The sequence below is a fragment of the Cervus canadensis genome, chromosome 2 (genome assembly GCF_019320065.1).
Source record: "Cervus canadensis isolate Bull #8, Minnesota chromosome 2, ASM1932006v1, whole genome shotgun sequence".
NCBI lineage: Eukaryota > Metazoa > Chordata > Mammalia > Artiodactyla > Cervidae > Cervus > Cervus canadensis.
In genome coordinates, this window is record NC_057387.1 from 10,693,346 (window position 1) to 10,701,615 (window position 8,270).

At 41.2% G+C, this 8,270-nt stretch overlaps 1 pseudogene; it reads left to right on the forward strand.

Moving 5' to 3' along the window:
- Positions 1–448: 448 nt before the first annotated feature.
- LOC122426677 lies at positions 449–4,515 on the forward strand (annotated as a pseudogene).
- Positions 4,516–8,270: the final 3,755 nt, after the last annotated feature.

Here is an 8,270-nt window from a genome sequence, read left to right on the forward strand (position 1 = left end):
TATTATGTGTTGACCTAAAACAAATTGATGACGATTTATCACCAGACAAGATGGGTTTATTCAGGAAGAACAGAGAATTGCAATTTGGCATCTGCAATCATGGTGAGCCATTGGAAAGCCTGAGAACCCCCACTTCGAGTTTCCTGACTTTTGCCTTCAATCTTTCCCAGCATCAAGGTCTTTTCCAGTGAATCAGCCCTTTGCATCAGGTGGCCAAAGTCTTGGAGCTTCAACTTCAGCGTCAGTCCATCAGATGTATATTCAGGGTTGTTTTTTCTCCCAAGAAATTTAAAACGTCCTTGAATAAAGTAATTGTATTTTCAGCCACTACATAACACAATTCACAGGTGTAACAGATGCTTGGTTTCAGGCAGATGCTAAGTGATTCTTTGGTGAGTGAATATATTTCAATACAGGTCAAACAGAGAATTTGTTTGAAACAAACAGAATGTTACAATATTCCTGTGGTCTTTGTGATGGTTACTGGCTATTCCCTAAGAATAATAAAGAATGTGTGTCAGTTTATACTGTTTCTCAGAGAACTCATATGGGATTCTGAAAAAGCTAATAAAGGAACCAAGAAAAGTCAGAGATATGAGTGAAGTGGGTGAAGGTGAGGAAGAGGAAGAGAATATTTGAGGAAATATTCAGAAAAGTAAGAGAAAGACTGATGGAAATGAACAGGGACAAGAGAGTATTAGACATGATGCTAAGAAGACATTTAGTTTCATTCGTTTATTGTATGAATGAGAAAAGAGGCCTTACAAATGCACTGACTTTCCAACACCATTTAAGATTTGGTCCATAGCAGTTAAAATATAGAAAGGTGAGCAGAATGGATGTTGGTGACAAAGAGAGAAACTGGAATCCAGAGAGGAGTATCAGAACTGGAAGGGAAATGAATATCTGAGTATGTGGTTCAGAGCCTAGGGAAGGAGCAAGCTTTCTTTTTTCAGTCAGTGACTAAAGGAAAGGTTTGCTGTTGGCAGAAAGAGGAAGTCAGAACAGAAGTGTTTTGGGGTGGGTTTGCTTAGAACAGAAATCAAAGACCTACTTTTTTGTGAGAAAGAACATCTGCAAATGAGATGCTGTTTCTGCAACTTTCATTGTTCCTTACTCTCCTCCCAGGTGGTGACAATGAAGAGGGTAAGAGCTCTTATCCAGGAAGGGATGTGTTTGTGTGTGTGTGCATGCACACACGCGCTTGTGTGCATGTGTAATGGTTTCCCCAAGATGGAGATTGAGAGTTATCAGCTCAGTTCCAATCTAAGTATCCCTGACTCCAGTTCTCTGTGCTCTCTCTCTCTTTTTTTTTCATTTATTTTTATTAGTTGGAGGCTAATTACTTTACAATATTGCAGTGGTTTTTGCCATACATTGACATGAATCAGCCATGGATTCATGTGTTCCCCATCCCGATCCCCCCTCCCGCCTCCCTCCCCATCCCATCCCTCTGGGTCTTCCCAGTGCACCAGCCCTGAGCACTTGTCTCATGCATCCAACCTGGGCTGGTGATCTGTTTCACCCTTGATAGTATACTTGTTTCATTGCTATTCTCTCAGAACATCCCACCCCTCTGTGCTCTCTTGAAGGTTGCATATAACTAACTCTTGGGACCCTGGGGCAGCCAAATGTCCACTGAGGTATCTATGGCTTGCCTTTTCTATTATATACCAAGTTTCCCCTCTTTGGTACCTTTCTTTCTCCATTCTCTCTCCTTCCCAGTGTCCCTTCTCATTCTCTTTGTTCTTTTCCCACAGGCTTCCAGGAGCCAATCTCTTTCTAATTCATTTGGATTTTACCTTTTTACAACCATTCCTGGGTACAAAATCTGGGCTCAGCTTAGTTGGGTGACTTGCAGACTCATGGCTGGAAAGGCAGCTCTCACACGGTCATGTTCCTTTGGCCTTGGCCCAAGGGCAACTTCAACAATGAGGAGTTAATGGAACTGCAAAGTGTATCTCACAGGAGATTCGCTGTAGTTTTGCAGGTATTTCACGACAATGCCAATCAATGGCAACTTGAATGTAAGTTCAGTTCCCTCAGTAGGGATTGGGGATACAGTGAGAAGTGTGTGTGTGTGTATCTCTGAGTTTCTTATTTCTCTAATATACATCCTCCAATCAATTTCCACTCAATTCTGAACCTTACCATAGAACCCTACCATAGAACAGCAGCTGGGCAAGGGGTGTAATCCAGACCCTGTCTTTCAATAATGTTCAAGACTCCTGCTACTTACTTATACATTTCCCTCTTATTGACTGCAGGCTTGTGGTTTATTATATTCCATCAGTGGTCACCTGTGACAGCCCCTTTCACTCGACTCTGACTAGATACCTTCAGTTTCCTCACTCTATGATGGACTTCTTAAAGTGTGACTTTCTTCCCCATTCAATCTCTTCAGCAATCTCTATTTACACACTCAATATAACCTATTGCATTCCACTCACTCCTTCCTTATTATATTATTATCTATTATCCACATCCTTAAAAAACTGGAAATAGAACTGCCATATGACCCAGCAATCCCACTTCTGGGCATACACACTGAGGAAACCAGATCTGAAAGAGACACGTGCACCCCAATGTTCATCGCAGCACTGTTTATAATAGCCAGGACATGGAAGCAACCTAGATGCCCATCAGCAGATGCATGGATAAGGAAGCTGTGGTACATATACACCAGGGGAATATTACTCAGCCGTTAAAAAGAATTCATTTGAATCAGTTCTAATGAGATGGATGAAACTGGAGCCCATTATATAGAGTGAAGTAAGCCAGAAAGATAAAGACCAATACAGTATACTAATGCATATATATGGAATTTAGAAAGATGGTAACGATAACCCTATATGCAAAACAGAAAAAGAGACACAGATGTACAGAACAGACTTTTGGACTCTGTGGGAGAAGGTGAGGGTGGGATGTTTTGAAGAACAGCATCAAAACATGTATATTATCAAGGGTGAAACAGATCACCAGCCCAGGTTGGATGCATGAGACAAGTGCTCAGGGCTGGTGCACTGGGAAGACCCAGAGGGATGGGGTTGGGAGGGAGGTGGGAGGGGGGATCGGGATGGGGAATACATGTGAATCCATGGCTGATTCATGTCAATGTATGGCAAAAACCACTACAATATTGTAAAGTAATTAGCCCCCAACTAATAAAAATAGATGGAAAAATAAATCCACATCCTTTATATTGCCTTCTTCAAACACTTTTCTCCTCATGTCATTCATCTCTTCCTCAATCTCCAACTATCACCAATTTCCTTTTCTTTGAACTTTTATCAAGCCAATCTTGCTTCATTTCCTTAAATCTTCTAAACTTCTTCTTTCTGCTTGCATCATCTTTTGATTCACTTTTTCCTTTTAGTGTCCTCTTCTCTCTGGTAACTCCTTGTCTCTAGATCCCTTTGAAATACAGATAACAGAAGGCTGTGAGCTTCATGCTGGTGAAGCCTCAATAGACTTTGTGTGGTTTGCTTATCAAGGATCAGAACTGCTGAGCTTCCAGACAAGTCATGTGGGTCAGCAGACTTCAGCCTTTATGGACACACCCAGGAAACACATAAGCTGCTGAGTGACATCTGCTCATGTTTCCTCTTGGGTCTTCTAGAGGCAGGAAAGGCATATCTCTGGAGATGATGCACCCTCCTTCCACAAATTTTTTGTTCTAAAATCACACCTTCTCCTCTTCCTAACAAGCAGCCAAGTGGGAGAGGGGTTAATGGGTGACAACTGCTAACGGTGGGAAAAGTATGTCCATCTAAACTGACATGAAGCTCTGAACCTCTGAGTCTGTACTAGAGTCCTCATCTGACGACCTTCCCTGTCCTCTGCAGTACAACCAGAAGCCTGGCTGTCCCCTGGCCCCAGCCCCAGCCCTGGCCATCTGATGCTGGTTTGTCATATCTCTGGCTTCTATCCAAAGCCCATTTGGGTGATGTGGATGCGGGGTGAGCAGGAGCAACAGGGCACTCAGAGAAGTGACATCTTACCTAACGCTGATGGGACGTGGTATCTTCAGGTTTCCTTGGATGTGGAAGCCAGTGAGGCATCTGGCCTGAGCTGCCGGGTGAGACACAGCAGTCTAGGAGGCCAGGACATCATCCTCTACTGGGGTGAGGAAGAACTAGGGCCCCGCTGGGGTGGTCCTCAGGCAGAGCAGGAGAGCCAGGTGAAAAATTGGGAATTCTAGGCAGCCCAGACCCAAAAGGAATAAAAATAAGAAATATGGGAGTTGAAAATGAGAGCCCCGTAGATATACGAAGGTGTGGAGGTTAGATGGAGTCATCTCTGAAGAGGGATAAGAGAGGAAATAGGGAAGAAGGAGATTGTTGAGGTAGATACTTGAGTAGCAAATGCAGAGCACAGAAATGCAGTAAAACAGTGGGCGGGTTTGAGAGGACACCCTTGTGTGCACCCCACTCCACAGATCATCACTGCTCTGTGGGTTGGATCATCTTGGCCGTGATTGTGCCCCTGGTACTCCTAACAGGTCTTGCATTTTGACTTAGGAAGCACTGGTGGGTTTTTGTGTCCATTTTTCCTACTCTTTCCCCCAGTCTCCACTTGCTTGCTTTTTTCCTCTCTCTTTTCTCAGTTTTCCTCCTCCCAGCCCCTTCCTTCTCACCTCCCAGCCCCTTCCTTCTCACCTCCCAGCCCCTTCCTTCTCACCTCCTTCCCACGTAGAATGGCTTCCATCTCTGTTCTCATCAGGACACACTGTGAACACCCAAGCACTCTTCTCCCTTTGGAAAGAGATCCCAGCAGCTCAAGAGCTCAGGAGACATGTAAACATAGGACAGTGATGATAACCTTTCCACTCTCCTTGTATACCTGTTTTGGTTGTTGTTTATTTCTACTTAATGATCAATATAAGCTAAATGTAATTTTGCAGAATTATTTGTCTATCCTGTGTTATAAGGCTTTAAAATTCATAATTTAAATTCTGAATGGAATTAAGTTCAAGGGCCCCTCATGCATTCAAATGTGAATAGACCATCAGGCTTATCATTTCAGATGTCACTTCTTGAAGAAGACCTTCCCTGATTCTCAAGCGGGAGCTGTCTCTGCCTCATCTAAAGTGCCATCACAATTTAACTGGATTTTGCTTAATCTTTTCCTCACTTTAGACCTTTTGTTGTGGCTATTTAAGTTCCTTTTCCCTTTTAATTTTTAAGCTTTTTGAGAGCAACATCCAGGTCTTTTTACTATCTGTATCCTTGTCAAATTGTCTTACCTGCATGCACTGTGCTCTCAGTAAAAGTCTGTGTTGAATTTGCACCAAATTTACAGTCTTCTAAAACTCTTTTTCTTTCTGCCATCTGCGTTGTGTTGAGGTATCTGATGCTTGTCTGGTTAGAAATCTCACTTGGGGAAGAAATTTTGCACTTTCCTAGTTATTTAGTGATTTCTTTTAGTTGAAACAGATGCAATTTTCCTTTGACCACTCTTTTTAAAAAAAATTTGTTTTACTGAAGTATTGTTGATTTCCAATGTTGTGTGAATTTCTGCTCTAGAGCAGTGTGATTCAGTTTTATATATATATATATATATATATATATGTATACATATATACACAATAATATATAAATGAATATGAAAAGGAATATATTTTTCATATTATACATTTTATTTATTTATATTAATATATTAATTATTATATATAAATTAATATATATTAATATATTTCATATTATTTTTCATATTCTTTTCCATAATGGTTTGTCACATGGAATCATGGTCTACTGAATACAGTTTATATCATTATATCACTTATATCATGGTTTAGTGAATATAGTTCCCTGTGATATGCAACAAGACCTTGTTTATCCATTCTATAAACAGTAGTTTGCATTTGCTAATCCCAAACTCCCAATCCATCCCTCCCTACTCTATCTCCCCCTCGTCAATCACAAATCTCTTCTGTATGCTTGAGAGTCTGTTTCTGTTTTGTAGATAAATTCATTTGTGTCATAGTTCAGATTCCACACAGAAGAGATCTCACATTGTATTTCTCTTTCTCTTTCTGACTTACTTCACTCAGTATGATAAACTGTAGGGCCATCCATGTTGCTGCAAATTGCATTATTTCATTCTCTTTTTATGGTCGAGTAGTGTTTCATTATATACGTGTACCACATCTTTATACATTCATCTGTTGATGGACATTAATTTGTTTATATATCTTGGCTATTGTAGGTAGTGCTACTCTGAACATAGAGGTGCATGTGTCTTTTTGGATTAGAGTTTTGTCTGGGTACATGCCCAGGAGTTGGACTGCCAGATCATAAGGCAGGTCTAATTTTAATTTTTGATGAACCTCCAAACTTGCCTCTGAACATTCTTATTATCTAACTCTGGAAGCCTATTGGTGTGAAAGTTTTGCCCTAAGTGTTTAAACAGAAAGAAGAAGGTGGAAAGTAGGCCCTAATTATTCAGAGTGGTTTAGGGACAGGTAGCAGAACTTGTTAAAAATATCAAGCCTTGAGTGAACGGACTTGGTCTAGTAGGTCTACAGGTGTAAAGCAGACAGTTTCCAAAGAGGAACAAAAAGAAGACAAATCTACATTTGGAACATTGGCCTCAATGGCAAACACCCCCAGAAAGATCCATCTGACAAAGCAGAATGGTCATCACCCCTTTTTTCCACATGATTGTGGAATGGACTTTGACAGTGGGTAACTTGCAGAGAAGGGGTAATTGTTGCAGAGAAGAACTGATTTTGACTCCATGTTGGAAATTGTTTCTTTGATCTGCTTTTCATTGGTATTGTTATTTAGAGTTCAGTTCAGTTGCTCAGTCGTGTCTGACTCCCTGCAACGCCATGGATTGCAGCATGTCAGGCCTCCCTATCCATCACCCAAACTCGTGTCCATTGAGTCGGTGATGCCATCCAACCATCTCATCCTCTGTCGTCCCCTTCTCCTCCCACCTTCAATCTTTCCCAGCATCAGGGTCTTTTCAAATGAGTCAGCTCTTTGCTTCAGGTGGCCAAAGAATTGGAGTTTCAGCTTCAACATCAGTCCTTCCAATGAACACTCAGGACTGATCTTTAGGATGGACTGGTTGGATCTCCTTGCAGTCCAAGGGATTCTGAAGAGTCTTCTCCAACACCACAGTTCAAAAGCATCAATTCTTCAGCATTCAGCTTTATTTATAGTCCAACTCTCACATCCATACATGACCACTGGAAAAACCATAGCCTTGACTGGATGGACCTTTGTTGACAAAGTTAACATTTCTGCTTTTTAATGTGCTGTCTAGGTTGGTCATAACTTTTCTCCCAAGGAGTAAGCGTCTTTTAATTTCATGGCTGCAGTCACCATCTGCAGCGATTTTGGAGCCCAAGAAAGTAAAGTTTGCCACTGTTTCCATTGTTTCCCCATCTATTTGCCATGAATTGATGGGACCGGATGCCATGATTTTAGTTTTCTGAATGTTGAGCTTTAAGCCAACTCTTTCACTCTCCTCTTTCACTTTCATCAAGAGGCTCTTTAGTTCTTCACTTTCTGCCATAAAGGTGGTGTCATCTGCATATCTGAGGTTATTGATACTTCTCCTGGCAATCTTGATTCCAGCTTGTGCTTCATCCAGCCCAGCATTTCTCATGATGTACTCTGCATATAAGTTAAATAAGCAGGGTGACAATATATAGCATTGACATATTCCTTTTCCTATTTGAACCAGTCATGTGTCCCATGTCCAATTCTAATTGCTGCTTCTTGATCTGCATACAGATTTCTCAAGAGGCAAGTCAGATGGTCTGGTATTCCCATCTTTTTCAGAATTTGCCACAGTTTGTTGTGATCCACATAATCAAAGGCTTTGGCATAGTCAATAAAGCAGAAATAGATGTTTTTCTGGAACTCTCTTGCTTTTTCAATGATCCAGTGGATATTGGCAATTTGATCTCTGGTTTCTCTGCCTTTTCTAAAACCAGTTTGAACATCTGGACATTCACGGTTTATGTATTGTTGAAGCCTGGCTTGGAGAATTTTGAGCATTATTTTACTAGCATGTTACATGAGTGCAATTGTGTGGTAGTTTAAGCATTCTTTGGCTCTGCCTTTCTCTGGGCTTGGAATGAAAACTGATGTTTTCTAATCCTGTGGCCACTGCTGAGTTTTCCAAGTTTGCTGGCATATTGAGTGCAGCACTTTCACAGAATCATCTTTTAAGATTTGAAATAGCTCAACTGGAATTTCATCACATCCACTAGCTTTGTTCATAGTGAGGCTTCCTAAGGCCCACTTGACTTCACA